Raw genomic sequence first — 23,634 nt, 5'->3', positions numbered from 1 at the left:
TATACATCAGCTATTTATTGGGTTAGCGAATCCCGATGTTGATCGGTGAATAAAATATTTTTTCGAGCACCGCGCTCAAGCCTCTTCTACCATAAACTTTGAGCCATCATACTATAATATATATATATATATTAAGCAGTTAAGATTTATTGTATATAGTCTTGGAGATGAGTTCTACAAGTTTATAAGTACCGCAAAATCGGTTGTCAATCAATAATACTAACGACTGTATTATATTATTACGGTCTCAAAATTGAGTCGAATGGTGTACGTGCGGTCATTTGTACTTGTCTTTTATATATATATGTTTATAAATACGATAGCTGGGGTCGTATGTAATTTATGATGGCAATAAAACATGGGCTCTACAGCTGGTGCGCAGCGTAAATCGTTTAATTCGAAACGTGCAATTCATGAAATCGCGCACACCTCAAACGAAGGCGTATCATTTGAGACAACAGGATAGTCTCTTACTATTATTAATAAAATAATATTACCGTGTTCTAATATCATTATTGTTCGAGTATCTGTGTGTGACGTCAGAAGAGACACCGCTGACAGTGTTTGTTTCTTCGCAGGGTTTCCTGTTCGATAAACATTTATCATGTGAGCACCACTTACCTCTCCGTTTCTGACTAATCGGTACCAAATGGGTGGGCACTAGCCATCTAGAAGATATTGTTTGATAAATACCTATAACTATCTATGTTATTTTAATATAATATGTATCAAGTATTTTATTTGAATAAATACCTATAATAATGGTGTACTGTGCGTATTTCGATAACCATACACGTTGTTTAACGCGTTCTATATTTTTGTTATTGATATAAATGACTTAAAATTATTTCTTGTAAATTATATTTAGTCCAGTATGTGATAATCGAAAATCACTATGCCCTACGAATAATATCGTCCATGTCACGCCACTCCGAGTGATCACGATACGATATTGACTACAGAATCATAGAAAACCCAATCCAAGACGTGGCAATGGCCTATTTTATTCAGAAAATATTTTTATTTTTGATTTTCGATTATCGTCATTGATATACTCATTTTCGACCCGACCTAAAACGCATCAGACTGTCATTTAAAGTAAATAATGAAAATTGTATCGTTTGGCGGGCAGATTCTAGCTAGGCGGTAGGAATTAATTTACTAGTAAAATATAATCTAACCACACATCTAAAAAGTGGCATATTCATCCAGCGACTCGTCATATTATTATATTGACCCCATTGATTCGTTTATGCGTAATAGATTTTGTATGTGTATTTCGTCTATACGTTGAGATAGATACTTTACACTTATTATGTGTGTAAATTGAGTACACAAACGATTTGACAGATATAGGTATAGTTTTTGTTAAAATTATATTTGACTTGTCACTCTAAAACACTGGTTCCCAAACTGGGGGATGTGTACACATTGCTGGGGAGGCGCAAACAATTACTATGAAATACAATTTTTATTTTAAAACGTAGGAAAAAAAAATTAAATGACCGGTTCATTTTATCCGTTATCGGATAACTGATAAATTATGATCAACAAAAAAATAGTCATTCCGAATATTGTGTAATTTAATTTATTTGTAAAGTAAACGAAAAAAAGTGATCAATTTTTATCAATTTATAGGAGAAACGCGAGAGTTTTGAAAACCTACAAAAGAAAGTATAGAATAAAAGAGGTTGGAAACCCCTGCTCTTAAACATTATAATAATTACATTTCACATAATAACCGTAAATTTCATGAATTTAATTCTCTGAGAGTCTGAAACCAATCGATATATATTATAGGTATATCATATCCTCATTTTATACTCAATAATATATGTGTAGAATGTAGGTAATATTTGTATTCATCGTCATACACGCGTCTTACAAAACAACGGTCAAACTATAACTACACATAGGTTTATACAACTTCAGTAATAGTTTTCCCCAAAGAAAATAAATTAGTATATCCATATCCTACCATATTCTCAAGTATCACAAATTATTTAATTATTTATAGTAGTTGCGCATAGACTTAATTCCAACAATTGGCTCGAAAAGCGTATGTATAAAATTACATTTGTGATCGCGTTAATACAAGAATAAATAATATATTTTATTCAGCTAACAATAAATTTAGTACTAAGTTAAGTGGAGGACAAAGCAAGCAGCTGCCCAGGTGACTTTTTTTTTTAAGGACGACAAAAATAAAAGTTTTTAAGTTTTCTAATGTATTTTAATTTTAAAGAAGAATTATTAGGTAATGATTGAAAAATGAACATTATAATAACAGTAATATAATATAATATTTTACCCACCTACTGCAAAGTTAGTACGTCAAATGAGTGTTCATTTACAATTGAAAGACCATAATATTATAACACTCAAACCGACCAACATACATCTTCTATTTTCGAGTATAAATTATATACAATATGTTTACAGCAGTACACATATAATCGTGTATGCTATATTCCCTGTATTATCATCGGATTATTAAATTTATTTATAGTTTCAAATGATTTATTTATTTTATACACTATACCGAGCAATTGTTTTTATTACACTATCACCAGACTGACTAAAAATTAAAAAAGCCTAATATTTCTTTATAACGTTCCTTTTTTTCAATCAATAACAGTGAAAATAGCATAAAGTTAAGTGATGTTGGAGTTTCATGAAGGAAATTAATACTCGTAAATAATGAAAAATATAAAGTCTCGATTCATACATCATATTTATACTAAGTTTTTTAAAACTAGTTGTAAAAACTTAATTTATTATACTTCAGACTACGATTTATTTTTTATTGTTTATTTTATATAAAGGATGGATCAGCATTATTCGACAAGTGCAATAACTTTTATTTTATCTAATGTCTTAACTTTTTTTTTAAACAAATATTTTAAAAATTTTAACGGTGGTATTTTTAATATAATTTATTTTTTTATGATGGGTACTAAGGTTGTAAAGGGTAGAATTTTAAAATCTGCCACAAGATGAAAAATCCGTTAACCCAGCACTGAATATATGTGTTCACGTATAAAATTTATAGTTTGGAATCTTCGAAGGAACTAAATAAAATGAAAGTCTGGAACACGCGATCGACCCTACCGTATACATAATTATGTACTTCCGTGCTTCTCTGTAATAGTGTTGGTGGCGCCCCGAAAAATCATCAGGATTTAACAATGTAATTTACATTTTTCGCTTATTTGGCACCGAATCGCATTCTATGTAATAATAAAATAAACCGATTATTTCAACATTCCAGTGGCATTCGTTACTGCGTGGAATTCGAGTGTTTATGTCTATTCCTTTATTGAAATACAGTTTCGGATCTTGTCTTGACTTTTTTCTTCTCTCCTAATGATAATATATTATACATTTATACATAATAATATATACAAACTAATTTATTTATTCGGTTTATCTTATTCAGCTGACGAGTGCTGTATTGAAATGCTCATAGGTTTAAGTATAATAATAAACATAATTGTATAGTTATTATATATAGTCATTCACGAATATAATTATTTATTCATACAACAATAAGGATCGTTTGATACACATATTATTGCTTATTCACAATATAGATTTTGATTCATAATATATTACACATGTGGGTTATCACTTATTCATTATTTATTTACTTTATTATTTATGATTTCTATTCACGTTCAATACAAATCGGTATACAATTTTAGACGATTCAATAATGTGGTATATAATATTAACTGTCAGTCATAGTAAATACTAAATATACATCACATTGAAAAACATAAACACCGTTCACTAGTGATGACGGTCGGCCATCATAAAATATTGTAAGCGCGAGTTTTAAAATACTCTCAAATCGATTTTGTAATCAGATCCGAAATCGCCAAGATGGTTTCTATATTAAATTTCGTTTAGTGTTAGATTTCATAGACGCTCTATGAGCTGATACAATATACCTATGTACTCTAAAGTCAAGGAATGAATGAAAAAAACAGCGGGTTCAATTAACGAGTAAAATCGTCAGATCGACAACCTATTACAGATATATATTTAAATATAGACAGCGACTCACGCTGGAACTATATTTTTAGGCAATATTTTTAAAATTTCATAAGAGAACAGTCAAGGGGTTGCGTAATTTCGAACTCTAATATAATTACATGTTATCGCGTAATACATAAGATACATAGACCTTTAAAGTTAGGTTGATCAGTTATTGATTGCATTTTCTAAAATTTTACTTCTTTTCCTCATTATAATGTGATGTAATTTAAACATTAGTACTACGATTTGGCATTTTTTTTTTTTTTACATTTTAATAAACATATTCATGAAATAATATAGAAATCACGAGAAAAATCAATTATTTTATTTTAAATTTAACTTACGTTGTTTGGTTCTAAATTACAATTATCAAAATTATTAAAACGTTGTTGCAATTCTTCGTTTAATTGACAATTTGAACATGGAACTTAACTTATATCGACGAATAAAGATTATTCGATGATAAATATTTTTGAAAAACTAAAAATAAACCACTCAAAGTTGAGGCAGCTCATTTGAGAAAACAAAATTACTCATATTAAAAAATATATATTAGTATTCAAACATCTCAGACTATTCCCAATACTGTGACAAAAAAAAAAAAAAGCTTAGTTAAATTTACTAATGGGTCAAAAAGGCTATAAACAATTCATCAAACTCGGAAAAATATAAAATACATCAAATAGAACAAAATTAAGAGAAATTTAGACGTGAACATAAAATTAAATAAACCTAGCAGAAACCCCACTTAATGTATGAAACCATTTATAACATTAATCATTTTACCATTATTTTATTTTATTGTTTTATTTTTTACATTCAAGATAAGTGTATACCATTCACACAACTCTCACAATGATATAATGAAAAATTATTAACCATTAATACTTGATTTTTTTTTTTTTTTTGGGAATATCTATAGGTATTTTACTATATTTATACTGTTATTTAAAATATGGTACGTGTTTATAATACACATATAATTGATTTAAAAGATTTAAATTATTTTATTATTAATAATTATATAATATTCTATTAATCTCTTATAAAATCTCATTCATTACAAACCCTATAACTATTCAAAGCAGAACCTTGACTGAAGTAGGGTTAGTAATTTCGGTTTAGTGCCACCCACCACGCTGAACTGTACCAGGGTTCGGAATTACGTGAATGGGTTATTGCAAAAATAACTTAACATGAGGAGGTATTATTTTATTTTTTTTTTTTTGTCAAATAATTAGTTGAAATGTAAAGAATCAGAAAATATTTTTCATGAAATTATTGATTTCAAATATATTTAAACCGAAAAGTTTTTACTCAGAAACGTATTATGTTTGAAAATATTTACTCGAAAACAACGTATGCTCTTTGAAATAAACCGTCAGTAAATATTATTTTACAACCGTATTTATTTAAAAAGTATTTTGTCTGAATAATATCATATCGTTAATTTATGTGGTCGGAGCCATATTAAACTGTAACCCATACCCAATAATATACATTTCCAATAAAATATTTCTCCATGAAAATCCGATTCTGACAAAATATTCAGTTTATTGGTAGTTCCAACAACATTTGTTTCTAACAGAATGTTTTCTATAATATATTTACGTTTTCTACATGTAATGCATTTTAAATGGATTTAGAATCCAAAATAGTTTATATTCAATAAAAATTTCAACAATATGTATGCTACCAACAAGATATTTTTCAACTTAAATCGGTTTTCAATGAAAAATTTCCCAACTTTGCATGTGAGCCCTAGTTGAAAGTCGACACGGCGTCAAGTGTACACATTCTATGCTGTGTAAACACTGAAAATATTAAATGAAAATCGTACTTTTGGCTTATAACCTGTAGTATATTAATATATATAATGTATATATAACTATATAGTAATATTACCTACACAGTTACCGATTTATTCCTCGACAGTCGCATTGACCGTGACAAGGGTAGGATGCTTTACGAATATTTTTCTCAATCTCCTGTGCTAAATAAATTCCTCATGCAATATGTAATCTATCACAGATGAATATATTTATGTGGGATATAGTATCATACAGTACCATATGCAGGTATCCGTCTTTAATCTGCGGTAGCATGTGTCCCTGTTTTGCGATTCGCATTCGGAAAACCTGCTGACGCCCCACTCTTATGTATATAACATATTATATTATTGTTGTTCTCTGCTTATCTTCTAACCGAAGGTGTGTCGGGGATGCTTAACTCCGCGGGGAAGCTCGCTCATTATAAAATAGTTGCGTGGTGTGATAGTGGTGATGGTAGTAGTCGTTAAAAGGAGGAAAGGGTTATTATTAGTAATGTATACGTCATGTACTCATGTGTGTATTTACTTGTGCATGTGTACGTTAATTATATAAACTCGTTTGCAGTAACCGATATATTAGCATAAGGCTGTCGCAAACCGAGTTCGAAATAAATACGTATAATAATAATATGTACGTTTTTGCGCGAGGTAATACGCATTCTGTGCACTCACGCGCCGCGTACGTTATAATATTGAATTGTGATGAAATAACAACGTTGTATTTATCTATGTGTTTCATGTGACTTTTGAACTTTATTTAACGCTCGTCGTCACCACGGTCGTACATGCCACATAATTACAATGAGCTTTTCTGGTCCAAAGGCTCAACTGTACTACTTGACTATAAACGATTTAGATTTGGATATACCTGTCGAATTTACAATAACTCACTGCACTACCATCGCCGTCGACAGGAATGACGAATGTTCAATGCGCGTCGCAGACGACGATAATGTCTAAAGCCCAATAGTTGTCCATAACACAATACGTGTATGACATACGCTTTATTATGTATACCTGCTATGATACACACGTACAGATAGGTACGCGACGATGTCGGGGATTGCGTGTTATGTGCATATCAATGAGATAAAATACCGTTAAGTCTCTCAGTAGTTATTCTCCTCCCTCCACACACACCCTGAAGTGAATCGAACTGACGAGTAACGACTGCGCCATCGTCATTTACTCCCAATATTGTGAATCTCGTATATTAATTATGTTATTAAATACCGATAATAGAATATTATGTAATAATATACCTATACGATATATAATATACATCATACTACTTATATATTCCATAATAAATTGTACAATATATACTTTATGCATACCAAATTCGAACGATAATTTAATTCGTAAGTTAAATCATACCCCATCTCCTATAGGTACATAGTTGTATACACGATGTATCGAGGTATATAATTTTTTATTTTTTTTAGATTTCGGGTGAAGAAAGATTTTATCCGTATTCATATTGGTATGAGAGGGGGTAGATATAACGTCAAAAATTTCCCACTTAATTTCATACGAGTATCATATCTATTCGATTTAATTATTTTACTCCGCTACTCTGTATAAAGTCAGTAAAGTCTGACAGTGGGATTTTGAAATTCATATTTTTGTAATACATTCATAACAAATATACCAATGAACTTATTAAACAGAACTAATGTGATACGTTCATACTGAACGTGAACATACAACAAATAGTTGATAACGGCTTATATTATATAATTACATTATTCTGCAAATTTAATATTCATATTTATTTATGTTAGTACATTGTTAAAAATTAAAAGCTTTTATGTATATTTAATAATTCTAGATAAAAAAAAGGGACCAGTCCAATGTGTGATCTACCAATAAATGGCTGGTCCAATGTGTGATTAACTATTAACTATATATATTATGTCCATACTGCAAAAGTATTTTTTAAATCTGATAAAAAATCATCAAATATTTGAGTTTGTACCAGGTGGCATGACCGCCACCATTCTTCTTTAAGTTGGCGTCTAATAGTAGTGATGTACCATTAACTTTAATATTATACTTAGACTTGACTAACTTCCATAACGACTCTATTGTTTGAGTATGAGCTCAATTTCAATCCATCAAAAATTATATTTTTAAATAAATAACCCATTGTTGTAATAGAATTCATTTTAAAATTTAAATCGTTACAAAACTAGTTATAAAAAAAAATTGAAAAAATTGACCAACAAACGAAATGACACGAATGAACGCTAAATGGTAACGGAATGTTTAAATGATGTATTTTAGAAATACAATACAGTCGTAAAATCCATATCATATCGATAATTATATAGGTATAGCACTATAATGTAAAATATAGATGTTTTCAGTAGATCACACGTTCTACCTATAACGCTTTATCGTAGATAGCAGTTTATTGGTAGATCACACATTGGACCGGTCACAAAAAAAATCCTTGAACTAAGATAAAAGTCATGCCATAATACGTAAGTACTTGATAATCGAAGTAAAGTTCAATTTTATAAACCATCATTCAACGCGGTGCTTGACTATCATTTTATAAAATTCCCGGATCCGAAATTTAGCTTGAATTTAACAAATATATCTATAATTATTAATATATAACCAAAAGGTTTTTTAAAGTTAGAAGTAGAGTCTTATTTAGGGGAGATTTACCCTGGATCTGTAACTGCGCTTGAAATTTTTATAATAAATATTATAATTTTTTTTGGAAAACTTCATTAGTCTCATTTTATACACATCAATCAAATAACGATCAACTCATTGAAACACAGTGTGTCCTCCTGAGATCTGTATTCGTATTTCCTTGATGCTAAAGTGTTTGTTAAATTTGTCTTCTATTTTTAATTATGTAACGTGTATAAAATTACTATGTTTGCATAATAATATGAATAAATAAAAAACAATATGTCAGGCCATCACTATAAACGTCATATTATTACAGTATATAATCCAAGATTAATTAAGCTCGCGTAAATTAGTATGAAGTTTTCACTGTGACGTTGTTCCTGTGAAAATAATTCTCTGCACCCTACGTGCACGAACAAACAATATTATGTATAATATAATCTTGGAAAACTTATGCGGGCTTACATGAAACTTCGATTCGGTTATACAGCAACGACAATAGGTCAAAGTTGTGTGTTGTATTATACAATTTATTTATAAATAGTTCTCCTGCCTCCTGGTAAATATTTTCAAAATAATCTAGACTGCAGCTTTTTTTTAAACAAAGCCTGGCAGTTTTTAGTGCTTCTTTTAATCATTAGTTATTTACAAACTTATCGGGTTTATTTTCAAATTATGTTAGGGAGATAATAGATAGATTTTTTTATAGAACTTTAAAGTCGTTCATAAAACAGCTTAAAAATATCGAAAATATATAAATTACATAATTATTTTTTAGACGTTGACATAGTGACAAAATCGTATAGAATTATCGATTTTTTTTCTCATATGGTTTTAGTTATTTTGATTATAATCTACGATAGAACTTAAATATTTTATTTATGTTACATTATGTATTATTATTTTTTATACACAAAGAAATTTTCCAAATATTTTGACTAATTGTAATACTACATATCTATTATGCACACCATTCTAAAGATAAATCGATATTGATTTAAAATGAATTACAATAATTTTATTAAATATTGGTATGGGATATTTTTGCAAAATTTAGTTTAACATAGGTATATGAAATTACTGCAATAGAAACATAAACTATTAATTGTACCTATACCTAATAAAATATTCTTTGAAAAAGAGGGTGATATCCCATCTCGTTTTTCATAGGCAATTATATTTACTATTTAATTTAAATTAAACACATTCATTATAGACTATAGTGACCGACTCAATGAGAAGGTAATCTATCGACACCTATATAGCAAAGTGACATCATCAATTTTTTTTTACTTTACAAACTGCAATCAAAGTAAATCCAACTTTTGAACAGAAAGAGTGTTCTCATTGAATATATTTTTCACTTTCAATGTTTCGTGTCATTCGAGAATTTCATAATAATACTTTTAATTAATTTCAAAACATCGTGACTCTAACTATGGACGTCAGCAATTTTCCGCTTGTTTGGAGTTTTCATAATAAACCTACTTTTAGAACAACGTTGGATCAAAAATAAATTAGGTAGAACAAACTTTCACTATAATACAACGGATCATAACAGTGTCGTTTATTGTGAAAAACAAAGTTTTGATAGCCCCGTTAAACACAAAAAGTTACGTTCATGCACTTTTTTATACACTGTTACTATTTTTCTCATACTTACATGTCAACCTTTGTACCAACTTATAATATCATCAAAAAAGATTTAAGTAGGGTGTTCCAAGATTTTGTTTACAAGAAAAAAAAATATCAATCTACCATACCACGTTATAATAATATTATGTTTAATTTGCATAATCTATATTAGCATTAAAAAAGTTTCATTGAAAATACATTGGTACATTTTTTAGACGTTAAATATTTATTTCATTTTCACTTTTATTGTTAGTTATTTTCATCCCATTAAATATATTATAATCTATAAAAATTCCCTAACTCTTACTTATTTCTCCTTTCTTTGGACCATAAAAATAATTTACACGACTTATAAATATATGTAATGATAAATTTTGCACCAAAATTAATCGTTTATTTTTTTACAATTGTAATCTTAAATAATGCAAATATAATATAAACCCAATTAAAGTTAATTTAGTTTATTTTTATTTTTGTAGGTATATCACTTATAAAATTTACTGTACACGTACACTAATTATTTTAAAAACCAACAGTAATTTAAAATGTTAGGACAAAATGATGACTGTCGTTTAAAAATGAAAAGTTAGTATATATTTCCCTAATTACCCCGAGTATAATCCCTCATGAAACCCTTTCGGTCGTACGATTTGTACGTACATTTGTAAAAATGTTTTCATCTGACATTTAGTAAATCGCAAATCTGTCACAAACGCAAACCTTCACGTAACTCTAATGTACATCATTTTTATTAGTTACGTTGTCCGATGGAGGTGTAATTGGATAGGTATATCTACGGCTGGTTTTTTTTTTTTTTTTTTTAATGGCAGGCATTTTCGTATGAAGATATAGAGTACCTATAATAATATTATAGTGCTCTAGAGAATTCGGAAGCATGAGTGGAGAGGGTCTCAACCAAAATAAACGTAATACGTCGAGCTCGTAACTATATATATATATCATCAATTTGTTTGATATTTCTTAATAGTGGAAGTACTGTAGTGAATATTTAAAGTATTTACATTAACGTCACCGTTGTTGTGACAGAATCACTTTTTGTATCTGTAAGCGTACAATCAAATCCGTTTAAAAAAAAATTATTAGTAATGGTGGTATATGTACATTTAGTAGAGACTTACGCAGAATAACATGCTTATGAAAATGTATCCACGTACACGTGTTCATATGCTGTGTACGTCAGAAACCTATATGTATCTATAGAAATTATAAGACTGGTAAATAATTTGGTTTTGCGCAACACAACCAAACATGATATTTTATATTTTATACTACAAACTGTTATTACTTATTATGTATATCATAGTCGAATTTATGTTTTATGCCCTGAAGAGTGCAGTGTGTGGAAATTATATAAAGCCTAAGAATAAATAAATAAAAATAAAACCAAATAGTATACTAAAAAATAACAGTGGTTGAGTACAATTGCCAAATGCAAAAGCAGACTTTATATTGAAATAAATTATGCATATTTTTTTAAGTCTTTCTTTTCGATTACATGAATAATACAGCTACTACAGTTACCGAGAACGAAACATTAATATCTTTAATGACGTGTGGACGAAGTTTGTCGTTTATATACGTCTCGTTTGTCCGACAAGTGTATAATTATAATCACTGGTTTTCTTTTTACACTTGACACGAATATTACGAATCAAATAGGGCCTGATATAATAATTGTTGTAGCAACAGGGACGGAAAGAAAAAAGTATTAATTTCCTAACCATTTCGTCCGAATGAAACACAGTAGATATCCATATCGACGCCTTTATATAATGGCGGATAACGATTATCTCGGCGGTCGAGGAATTTGCAGGACACTGCAGGCGTGATATAGTTAAAGCCAGTTCGGTTCGTCATTATCTATAATGGTTTATTATTATTATGTCGTATGTACGTCTGTCTGACATTGGGACGAATATAGCGTTCGTTCACTGTATTATAATATTTTATACCATTTTAAAATATTTGCCCTAACCGAAGTCGAATAATACGAACGATTTAATTTTTTCGTTTCCACTTTGGTATAATAACATTGGTATATGTCACACAGCATGTACTACTTGGGCACTTCATGCATGATACGTTTGTAACTAATTCATTAGCGTGTTGCGTATTACTATAAAGAATCACAACAAAGTTTATCAATCTAATCAAATTGTAAATTAATCATTCAAAAAAAAAAAATTCCAAATGACAATTAAATCGACAAGGTTTAAATTCGTAAATGTTGTTTTATATTCTAAATGGTTTCATTGTTTTTACATGTTAAAAACCTTAAATATATTTAAAGATAAAATTATATTTTAGAAATAGGTGAAAAATTATTATTGGATTTTAATCAGTAAAAATATTTTCCAATTGCTACATTTGTATTCTTCATGTGCATCCTGTACTGAAATACAGTGAACTATTCTGTACAAAACTTATGTCTGTATTAGTCATTACTCATTACTCATTATAATAACAATACCTGTAAGTTCATTGTCCATTTAAATTTGAACGATCATTTTGCACAGCTAAATGCTATAGTATGATAATTACTAATTAGAAATATCGAAGAGGATTTTGATGTATAATTATTAACTCCATAGGTATTAAACATTTTCTAAAAAATATATTTCTTCTCAAAACAGGTAAATGTTACTTTTTTTTTATTTAACGTATTTAATGTTATTATCAAACAATTATTACCTTTAATATATTATTAAAATTTATATCTGATATTTTGGCATTTATGTTTTGGGTTTCTTCGACCAACCATATGATGGTCTCTAGTATTATTGAACATCACGTTTTTATTATTACTTGTTTTTTCATTATTAATTTGACTTATGATGATTTTAGTTTTCACACACGATACAAAATATGGTTTATACAGTCGTGCTAATAATTTATTATACGCGTATCAAGTTCAAGGTTTCACTGAGAAAACACTTGCCGACATCCGGATATAACAATAATGTTCAAGGAGATTCGTACGTCATCGCCGTCGATCGCGCATACCATGTCATAATAATAATAATATTTTGAATACTTCTCATCATATTACATTATACGTTTTTATACTTATTATTACATTTTGTATGTATTAGCGTTGTCGACAGATTATTGATTGGCAATCGTACAGTTTCATTAATTATAGAAAACTTAAATTCGATTTCCAGACTTTATTCCACCCTTTTTCCCAACCTGTCGGTAGGTCGTAGACTTGCAGGTGAATCGCGTTCAGATTAAACGTAAATCGTAATATTCATCTATAATGGATGCTGTGCTTGTTTCACCGCGTGTTTTCTTCACACACACACACGCACAATGCTTGACCTTTCACTGAAACCGCCCCGAACAATGGGCAACCGGTTTGTTCACGGCCGACGATTCGCTCTTTGTTTTGTCCTCGGAAACTACGGCTACGACGACGACGATGACTCGTGTGTGCGTGTGTGAGCTGCTCTCCCGAAGAAATCGCGCCGTATATTATATATTTATATACATTTTCCACCCACTAATTGACACACCGTCTTCGTCTCAAGCGTATATACGTTTACTACATTGTTGCCAACATCTCCGACGCTGTTCGATCGCATTTTAGCCGACGCCGTCTGCCGGTTTCGAAAATAAACCTGTCTAAAATGTACATCACATATTTTAATGTCACTAATATTATACCCACCTATATATCAGTATATATATATATATATATATATTTAAAAAAAAACATTTTGGCAACATTTATTTGAAATGTTGTTAACATTTCCTACTTTTCAGATTGAACATAATTGTAATATTTCATCAAAAAATAATTTTTATTTATTTTTTTAAATTTAATTTTATTCCTATGTTTTTTTTTTTGGAACATAATTTAAACATTGTATTGATTAAAAACAATTATTTTATCCGTAAATTAAAGTTCTTACATTACTTTTAGCGGGCATTTAAAGATTATCTTATATTTATTGAATAATATTTTGAGCAGTGTGGTACAGATTCGAACAATTTTTATATTTATACTATAGATTGCATAAACATCAATATATAGTATGAATGTCCTTGATTGATCAAAATTACTAATACTTTGCAAATTTCTATGACTATTTTTTTTTTATAATTTCATGTGGTGAAGATTGAGGGATCCGGCATTATTTTTTCCTTTGGTCCCAAAAAATTAAGACGGCTTCGGCTATATAATATTATAATTAACACACATCATATTTATTGCAACGATCCAGTACTTGGTAGACTCAAACGTGTGGTGTATAATTTTGAATATTTTTAATTCGCACACCGATGTAGTATTTTATAAAAATTGTTCCTATTTAGGATCAGATAGTCACATAATTTTCACCGTAGTGGCGTAGCTATCCGCAGTGGGATTTATTTACGTGTGAAATTCACTGGAAAAATAATGATGTGTTCTCGATGGTGTTTATATTATAATAATATGCATATTATCATGCGTTCACTGTAGAACAATCCATAAAAAAAATCCCGTGCCAGGCTGAGATCTATTGGTTTTGTTTCTGGATCAATCAAATATCTTCATGAAACACTCATAGCGGTCAATTAAATCCGTCTATGAGCATCTCGTATCCCATATACGAATTTATTTTGACCTCACGAATTTAATATAATATACGCTACTGCAATATTATTTACAGTTTGTCATAATATAGATATATAGCTTAGATTATATATATTTATATGTACTTGAAATTGTTTTTCTTGCAAAACTTTTTTGGGTGGACATGATTTTGATTATGATTTTTCTCAGTCACCCCTCGTGTATATATAGTGTAGAGTTTAGACCATAAATCATTTCTCATATCATGTATACATGTATAACAATTTGTTATGAGTCTTATATATTTTGGAATCACTCCAGATATATATTTGATACTTGCAGAGTTTCCGTTCATAAAAGTCTTAAAGGGTCCATAAAACATTTTTTTTTTAAACTTTCCACTTTTTCCAAAGAAAAGTAACCTAACAACCAATGACGACAAAACTGACCTTCGCTAATAGTAAAAAATTTACAAAACTTGTACAAAAATCATCGTTTTTAACTACATTTTTCGTCAGTAAATGACGTTTTGTAATTATTCTAAGCTGACAGTATTAGTGTGTTATCGAGTGTTTCTAATATATATATTGTATACCAGTAGTTGTGGTCGCAATGTGGTACGCGTGTAGTCGTCTATTGAAACCCACTAATTGGCAAATAATTACCAACGTTATACTAATTGACACATTTTTTTTATGAAATCCAGCTATTTACATTTAATTTCAAAAATATTAATTATGCAGTATTTTCTGTTGAATTAAAAAACATTAGTTACTTAATATTGTTTTCTGTTACATTGTTAACACATAATATTATAATTTTACTTTTTAGTATATACAATACAGTTTTGACTCAAAAATTGAAAAACTAATTTACAATGAAACATGTTTTTAATTGCAAATTCTAAAGAATTTTAAAGTTGCATCCGTTAATTTATTGTATAAAATATAATGTCGTGTATATATAGGTAGAGAACTTATTTCTGAGGTTTTAATATGTGTGATTATTAAAATGTTATGGATTAAAGTGTTACATTATATGGTTTATTACAACCCATGTGCGTTTAAACATAAGTACCCATCATATTTAATATGTCTTTTTACTGTCAATGCTCAGACCCATTATATTTTAACACAAAATTAAACTTTATTTACCCATAAATCACTAATACTTGCAGTGATTTGTGCAACTTCAGTAAGTACCTGCATGTATAGGTAAACTTTTCCCGGTTCATTCTGTTGTGACTCGAACGGAGCGCTTAACTCGACACCACATAGCTGACGGTTTACGAGATAAAAAAATGTATTCAGCTTATCAGGCTCAAGGGTCGCAAAGTTTCCGGCTCTAAAATGTGCCATTGCTCTCATTGTGTACAAAGAAGTATAACTCACTTGCAGCATGTCGCGCAGGTGGTGTTCCTGCGTACGGGTACGGAAATTATTATTCGGTACAAAATCGATATTTCCGCTTTATCTTCGCTGCTAAACATGTAATAGATTATAACTGTAGGTGTGTGTGTAACGCGTGTACGTGCCATACCGCACCGTAACCAAAATCTTATATCCGTTGTACAACTACCAGGCTTTTAAACGAATATCTCCGCAGTCCTCGAAAACGTAATGATAATAATAAAGATACTGTTCAACCCCCCCCCCCCCCCCCAGAAACCCAGGGACAGTGGTTAAATTTTGACCGACACGCTTTGTGTGTCATCCCGCGTGTACCTATTCATACACTAACTCAGCTTTTCGTGGGCTTGCAGATCCGTCATATAGTGATAATATATGTACATAATATTCACTTATTTTAAACTGACCTGGATATAAATGATGTTATTTAGTGACTTCTGTTTGGTGTTTCCGTCACATTTTAAATCTAATGCGTAGAATTTTGATATTCATCGTTTGCAAACAGGAGACATTTATTGAAATTGTATTTTGGTGTTAAAACATGCGTTAATGGTGTATAATACTAGTATTATAATACGTTATTAAGAACTTTAGGAGATGTATATAATATATATTATATTATAAACATTTTAATCTTGGTTACACCTTATTAATTTAAATATTACTGATTACGCTGAACTGCATAATAAATTGGTATAATAGAAACATTTATATAATATATATTATTAATAAGATTTAAATAACGACTAATAAGTCGTAAATAGAAAATTATATTACTATCAAATATTTCCTATAATAATTATCATCGATCTGTTTCATTTACATTACTTTAAAATATGATTATACACGGATGTAAAATACTTTTAAGGCTATATTAAAATAAAATGCACACATGATAACAGGTAATTAAAATATATAAGTTTCAATCAAGTATTTTTAGTCGTCTAGAGTTGACATGGTTGAACATATAAAAATTTAATTAAGACCATAATGCGACTATTTAATTATCGCATTTCTCTAAACGCAGCACTAAAATAATGGACATATCTTTATATAGGGTATCAAAAACACGACCAATATGTTTTGACATCACGTCGTATTTTGTTTAGCATATTCCTACAGGTATTAGAAACAAACTTAAGAATTCAATAGTAACGTTTATATCTGGCACATAGGATCGTCATTTAAACGTATGTTTTTTGAGGTGTCTTTTCAGGTATCGATCATTCTACATTTATACGTTACAAAAATCAATTTGTATGTTAATATACCATTGCAGCTAATTGAAAGTGAATTTTCCGTACTCTGTTCTCTTATACAGGTATACATTGGTTTTCATTCACCTGCAGCTTGGCTTGCACAAAGAAAATGTATTAATATTGATAAAATATGTATTATACATGTAAGTATCGATATATTATGTAGTACCCGTTATACATAACTTATCGATTACGTATATTATATTAAATTGTGAGGTTTGGGCTGGTAGTAAGAAAAAACAAACAGATTAAATATGTACACATAAGGGCGGTGGACGGTTGCTTTTGTGGATAGAATGTGAATTCAATTCAGGCAGGGGAATTCGGAATTCTTTCGGGGTCATTTAATATTCTCTCGAAAAATAATCGGTTTTTCCTCCTTCTTCTAAAGCTAAGTATAAAATCTATAATTCTTAAGAGAATGGATCCCAATGGATTACAAAAACATCATGAACGTTAATTGTACGTATATTACAAAACATAATTTTAATTACGTTGGCACATTGCAGTCTATGATTATCATTATATATTAAATAGTTTTTATTATCTTAAACAATAAGTATCAGATCTAAAAACATTTGATAAGTTCATATTCGTTTAAGAACTAAAAAGTAAGAAGTATAACTAGAATCCTATCATTTGGGGTAGTAGATAATTATAAACTAATTAACCGTCGTATGTTCAAACAAGGAAAAATAACAAGAAATAAAAGAAAAATGAACCCTATATTGTAAAGCAAAATTTTTTACATTATTAATATTTAATAATATTTGAGCAAAGTTATACAAATAAGTTTTGCTTTTAAAGTTAAATAAAAATATATATCAAATACTTAACAATTACTTTTGTTTAATATTTCATATGCTAAGAAAAAAGTTTATTAAGCTCTAATAATGTAAATTTTTATAGCCATACATAATTTAATAAAAAAAGTAATATATTATATATTATATTATGTAGTACGTCAACTACTAGTGCGGAACGAAATAATATCATAAAATTATGAGACTCTCAGTTACAGACGATGTGTAACACACAATATACGACGCCCACAAACTGTGCCTATGTGTGATGTGTCATAACCACTCATAACTTACAACCTTGTCCGACTTACTGGGCACTTAATAACATCGACGTTCGTGTCACGAAGTATTGGGTGATAAAATAGATAAGCCACATAGAATAGTATGATACGGTTGTGGACAAATAAAATATCTTCTCCGTGGTGGAATTTGGTTGGTATAACCGACGAAACTTAATTTGAAATGAATAAAACGTTTGTAACGCATAGGTAACTATTTTATTTTATACATAAATAATTAATTGACCAAATATATTTTTATATAATTTTAAATAATAACTTGGACCAATTCACCACTGAAGAAGATGCCTCGTGTTAGGTTAAAGTTAAAGATTTACAAACCATATTTATAAGGAGAGAAATGAAAATTAAAGATTTAATGTCGTAAATCAGTTAACCAAATGTTAATTATATTTTATGTAAGATTTACTACAGTTTTGAATTTTAACTGGAGCGTTTTCTAAAGCAGTGGTCTTCAACCTTTTTAGACTCGCAACCCAATTTTTTAGGCCTGCGTTTTTCGCGATCCACGTAAGCTTTGTAGAAAAACAAAAAAGTTAAAATTGCTTAATGCTTTATAGTAGTACTATGATAACTGAATAAATAAAAATTACATTTTGGTAGGTAGAATATTTATTAATATTTATATATTATCATCTATTAAATTTGATTTTTATTTTAAAAGGAGACTTATCGCGATCCAATTTTAAAGCTTACGTGACCCAAAAATGGGTCGCAACCCACAGGTTGAAGGCCACGGTGCTAAAGGATATAAACTTACTTTGGTAAAGTGTTTGTCTGATTGTTTTAAGTTTTAATTATATAGATGATTAAATGAATTTTCTTTCGTTTATCGTTGATTTTCTTGGTCTGAACTCGATAAAATAATGTCTGTTTATATTAAAAACCTTAAAGTCTTTAAGTTGTTTCTCTGTCGGAATAGTTTAAGATTTGCTTTGAACTGTGTTTATGCGTTCATTTAGTTAATTATTTCGTAATCGCATTGGTAAACGTCCCCGTCGTCAATAACAGTGATTGTTTACAACTAATCCTAAGCCCGCCCGGTCCTAATTAATATTTGTCGTGCGGTCGACTGTCCCGCTGAAGTTTTCGCGGCCTCGATAGCATAAAAGTATCGTTGTTTGCGTTTTAATACTGTTGTGCATACGTATGATACTCACAATGCACAAACTCGAGATGTGCATTCTTCTACGCTCGTGTGGTGTGCTGCAGGTACTGCCGTCTGTTGGCCGTGTACCGCGCTGAACAGGTTCAGTCAGTGCGCGTCGTCCGACGGTGTAGCGACGAGAATGTGCGACGAGCGGTCGCACCGATCACTACGCACTCGTTCGTTCGTCCGCCGCGCCGTTTTATTTTTCCACGACGGTTGAGCGCGCTCGCGCCGGTCGGCCGCGTCCCTATTGTCGTATAAATTATTATAATTTATAATAACATTACCGTTGTTGTTGTCGTTGTCGTTGTTAACGTTGTGGTGTTTCGTACGTCGCAATCCGCCGCCGAATTTGGAAAACGAGTACATGTGTGCGCATACAAATACGATTCGAACTATAAGTCCGTCTCGGTCGTAGACGACACGTACATCGCTAAATATAGGTAATATTATGTTATAAATAATCACGTATTAATGCATAGCTCTCCCTGCAATGGTGGATTTGTACAACGTAGCAAATGTAGACATTTGCAAACAGGGCCCTTGACGCGTAAATCCCCCTCCTTGTCCTCTGGGGCCCGGTCCGTCACAATTTTTAACCATACCATAAAAAAATAAAACTGAAAATTATTCCGTGTACCGTGATTATGTACGGTAATTATGTACCGTGTATGCATCGATAATAATCTATACAATCATTCACGTATATATTTATTTTCTTAAAATGTTATTGAAGAAATATTTTACTATTTAGTCACAATTTTGATGTTGTGAATTTCAAAGAAAGGTGACCCTAATTAATTCATAACTAATTATTTTATAACTGAATTGTAATGATGGTAATTTAACTCAAAATATTTACTAAGAAACAAAAATATTAACCTACCCCTAAATAATTATTTTATCGGATCCTTTATGATGTTTACGAACTAGATCTTTATTTGAATCCGCCTCTGTGACCACTACACCGTTACCTTGACATAGACGGAGATTTAAGGGGCTTTGCCCCTTCCCTAAAATAAATCGAAATCCCCCAAAATGATTGACTTTTTTTCAAAATATTGAATAAATACTAATTTTTTAACAATTCAAAGAAATATTTAAGCCCTCCTGAAATGCAATCAAAACTCCAATCGCGGTTCTCATACATTATAGCCACTACAGTGGCGTATCTACGGATGGAGATTATGGAGATCTATTTCCTCCCCCTTTTGTTTTGCTTATATTTATATGATTTTAGTTAAGTTTTTTCGTTTATCATTTTATAAGTAAGCAATAAAATATCAGGATGTTTGGCATCGATAATTTTAGTCATATCTCCCCTCATTAAAGAAATCTTAAATATTCCACCAAGTCACTAAATATTGTCATTTTTATTTCCGCGGTAAAAACTACCCATAAACGACAAAACAAATATCGTTATATCTTAATGATTAGTGTTGAGGTATTCGTATCATATACCGAATAGGCCCTTCCTTCCACCTCCGTGTAGGTTTTAAATGTATTAACAATTATTAAAATATATGGGCTAGCTTAAACACGCATTAAATATTATCTTGAAATCATCGCCCTGATTTTGTTTTGTTACAATTTAATATTGACCGTTCGCATAAAATGTAACTATAGGTAATATCTATAAACCTTAGGGTGTGTACAATGTCGTATTATAAACAAAGAATTCATTTTTACTTACTACGATGTGCGAATTTTGTCCATAATAACGAGAACTCAAAAGTCTCGAAAGTCTATTTACACTGCCTCTTAAAATGGTAAATGTATACACCTTGTAAATTAGGAGTATGCTTTTACGGCACGGGTGAACGGGAAAAAACGTATTTTGTTATTAAATAATTTTAGTTTCATCATCAGAGTTTCTTCTCTCTTCTCCCCTCACTATGTCACGTTATTTTAATAAGAATATAAACGATTATCTTTTGCGTAAAACCAATTTCCTCTCCTCGCCGTTGATTGCTATCATTACAATCTGAGTAATCAATTTTTGTTGTTATTATTCGTAAAAAAATACATTTCAAAAAAAAAATGTATTTTGTGTTTTTAATCATACCCTATCATTCAAAAGTCAGCACACTGTCTCGGTGTATACCTCTGTAATACACTCATTCCGTTTTTTTGTTTTTTTTTTTTTTTTTTTGCTTACAATGAGTACACGCCCTCAATTAGCCGCATCTACATTTCAACTACTACGACTATAACAATAATAGTAATCGATTAATGTGCATGTATTATTGTTGCGTATTATTATGTGTCACAGAGTTGACACGTCACTATCGCGTAACCGTTTTTCCTCCGGAGATAATGCACTTTTTCCATTCGTATATATTGTAATACATTGTGTACAATGAATAGAATGTTATACTGACGCCATTCGTTCTCATATGTTTCAGGAATATGGAACTTTGCGATATCAGACGGCAAGGAGTGGGAACAGCCATTAAATCATCGGATCGCAGCCGCCTGCTTTGAGACGTGTTGACGTAAGTGCGCGAAACCATAAGGTTTTTTTTAATATGTCTATTTTAATCGTTTCTGAGTTCCTAATTAACATATCCGCATGAACTCGATATTATAATTTATTATGATATCTAAACGGTTCTTTTATTTACGTCATGACTGGCAAATTATATCCGATAATACAGTGGCATATTAATAATAATTATAGTATAATTATGTGTTTCAATGTTCTGAATTGAATATAATATTATATTATTATATTGATTAATAAATGATTTAACCCTTAGTCTCAGTTATAGAAATTTACGTTGCGGTTTTCCATTCGGTTTTTTTTCTAGCATCTACATTTTTATCACTTATAATCACACCTAGTTCTAAATAAAAATATATCAACAATTAAGTAGGTACGTATTTTAAAATTATTTCAAATTTTTGTTACTTAGAAAAATGTCACCGGAATTTCTAATTATTTTTTAATCTTTAAACCATAACGCTGATAAATAATCATTTTATACGCCTACGTTCTATTAAAATATTAAAAAAAATCCACCAACCGAAACATTTTCTTGACGTTATATTTCTACGATTTTTCGTTGTTTAATCATTTTGCTACCAACGCAAATATTAAATAATGCCTTAATATTGAAAACATTCCAGTGTATAAGTATTCCGTGTATCTTCTGTGTTAGAATCATTAATTATTTTTAAAAAATGGTGAAAACAAATAAACGGATTCGTTTGGAACTTATTTTGATGTATCTGTTGTTTCAATATAGTCTTATAACATGCATGGCGTACATAAATGAATAATTTTAATTAATTTTTTTTTTTCGATCGCATATTAAAGCTCTGCGTCATTAATTACCACAAAACAGAAAAAAAAACTTTTAACGTCGTTAGCCAGCAAATATGAAATGATTCATGTATTATATAATACAATACGAACCTCTACCGCGTGTCTGATCATTTGCAAATTTAGAGTAAAAATAATTAACATTCAGTAATAATTATTATGGGAAACGCACAAAAAAAATCTGTGTTCAATTTAAATGAAGATTCATTGAAGTGTATAAAGTGCATATTAAAAAGGTTCCTGTATGGTTTTTTTCTATTTTTTATGCCGTTGAACAATATTTATTACTGGCAGTCACATATTTATACAAATCGCAAATTTAGTATGCGTATATTCGTATAATTTAATGGTATCATTTAATTCCTAATATGTGTAGACCTTAAATGTTTATTTTATTTATGTGCAGTTTCAAAAAAAAAATTTTTTTAGTTTCCATCATCATTAATTTCATATTGGTCATTAAAGTGTACAAAATCAATATTCACTTTAAACTATTAACGTTTTCATTAATTCGAAAGTCTCTACTCCGACAACCTAATTGTAGAATTATACCAATGCCATCAAGAATACATTATCATTATACAAATATCAAATGATTAAATTGAATTTATTAAACAGTAAGGAAATGAGTCATAATATTATACCTAAGAGTTA

At 29.8% G+C, this 23,634-nt stretch overlaps 1 protein-coding gene across 1 annotated transcript in view; it reads left to right on the top strand.

The window, feature by feature from the left end:
- The window catches only part of LOC112601611 (leucine-rich repeat-containing protein 24), a 96,479-nt gene that overhangs the window by 57,658 nt on the left and 15,187 nt on the right, over positions 1 to 23,634 (top strand). Inside the window, exon 3 of the mRNA XM_025349318.1 lies at positions 22,061 to 22,150. The gene's annotated coding sequence lies outside the window, so the exon portion shown is untranslated. The remainder of the gene's footprint in view (positions 1 to 22,060; positions 22,151 to 23,634) is intronic.

This window comes from Melanaphis sacchari, unplaced genomic scaffold, assembly GCF_002803265.2.
Source record: "Melanaphis sacchari strain LSU unplaced genomic scaffold, SCAv2.0 Contig7_pilon_pilon, whole genome shotgun sequence".
Lineage (NCBI taxonomy): Eukaryota > Metazoa > Arthropoda > Insecta > Hemiptera > Aphididae > Melanaphis > Melanaphis sacchari.
This window is presented reverse-complemented; position numbering and strand designations above follow the sequence as displayed.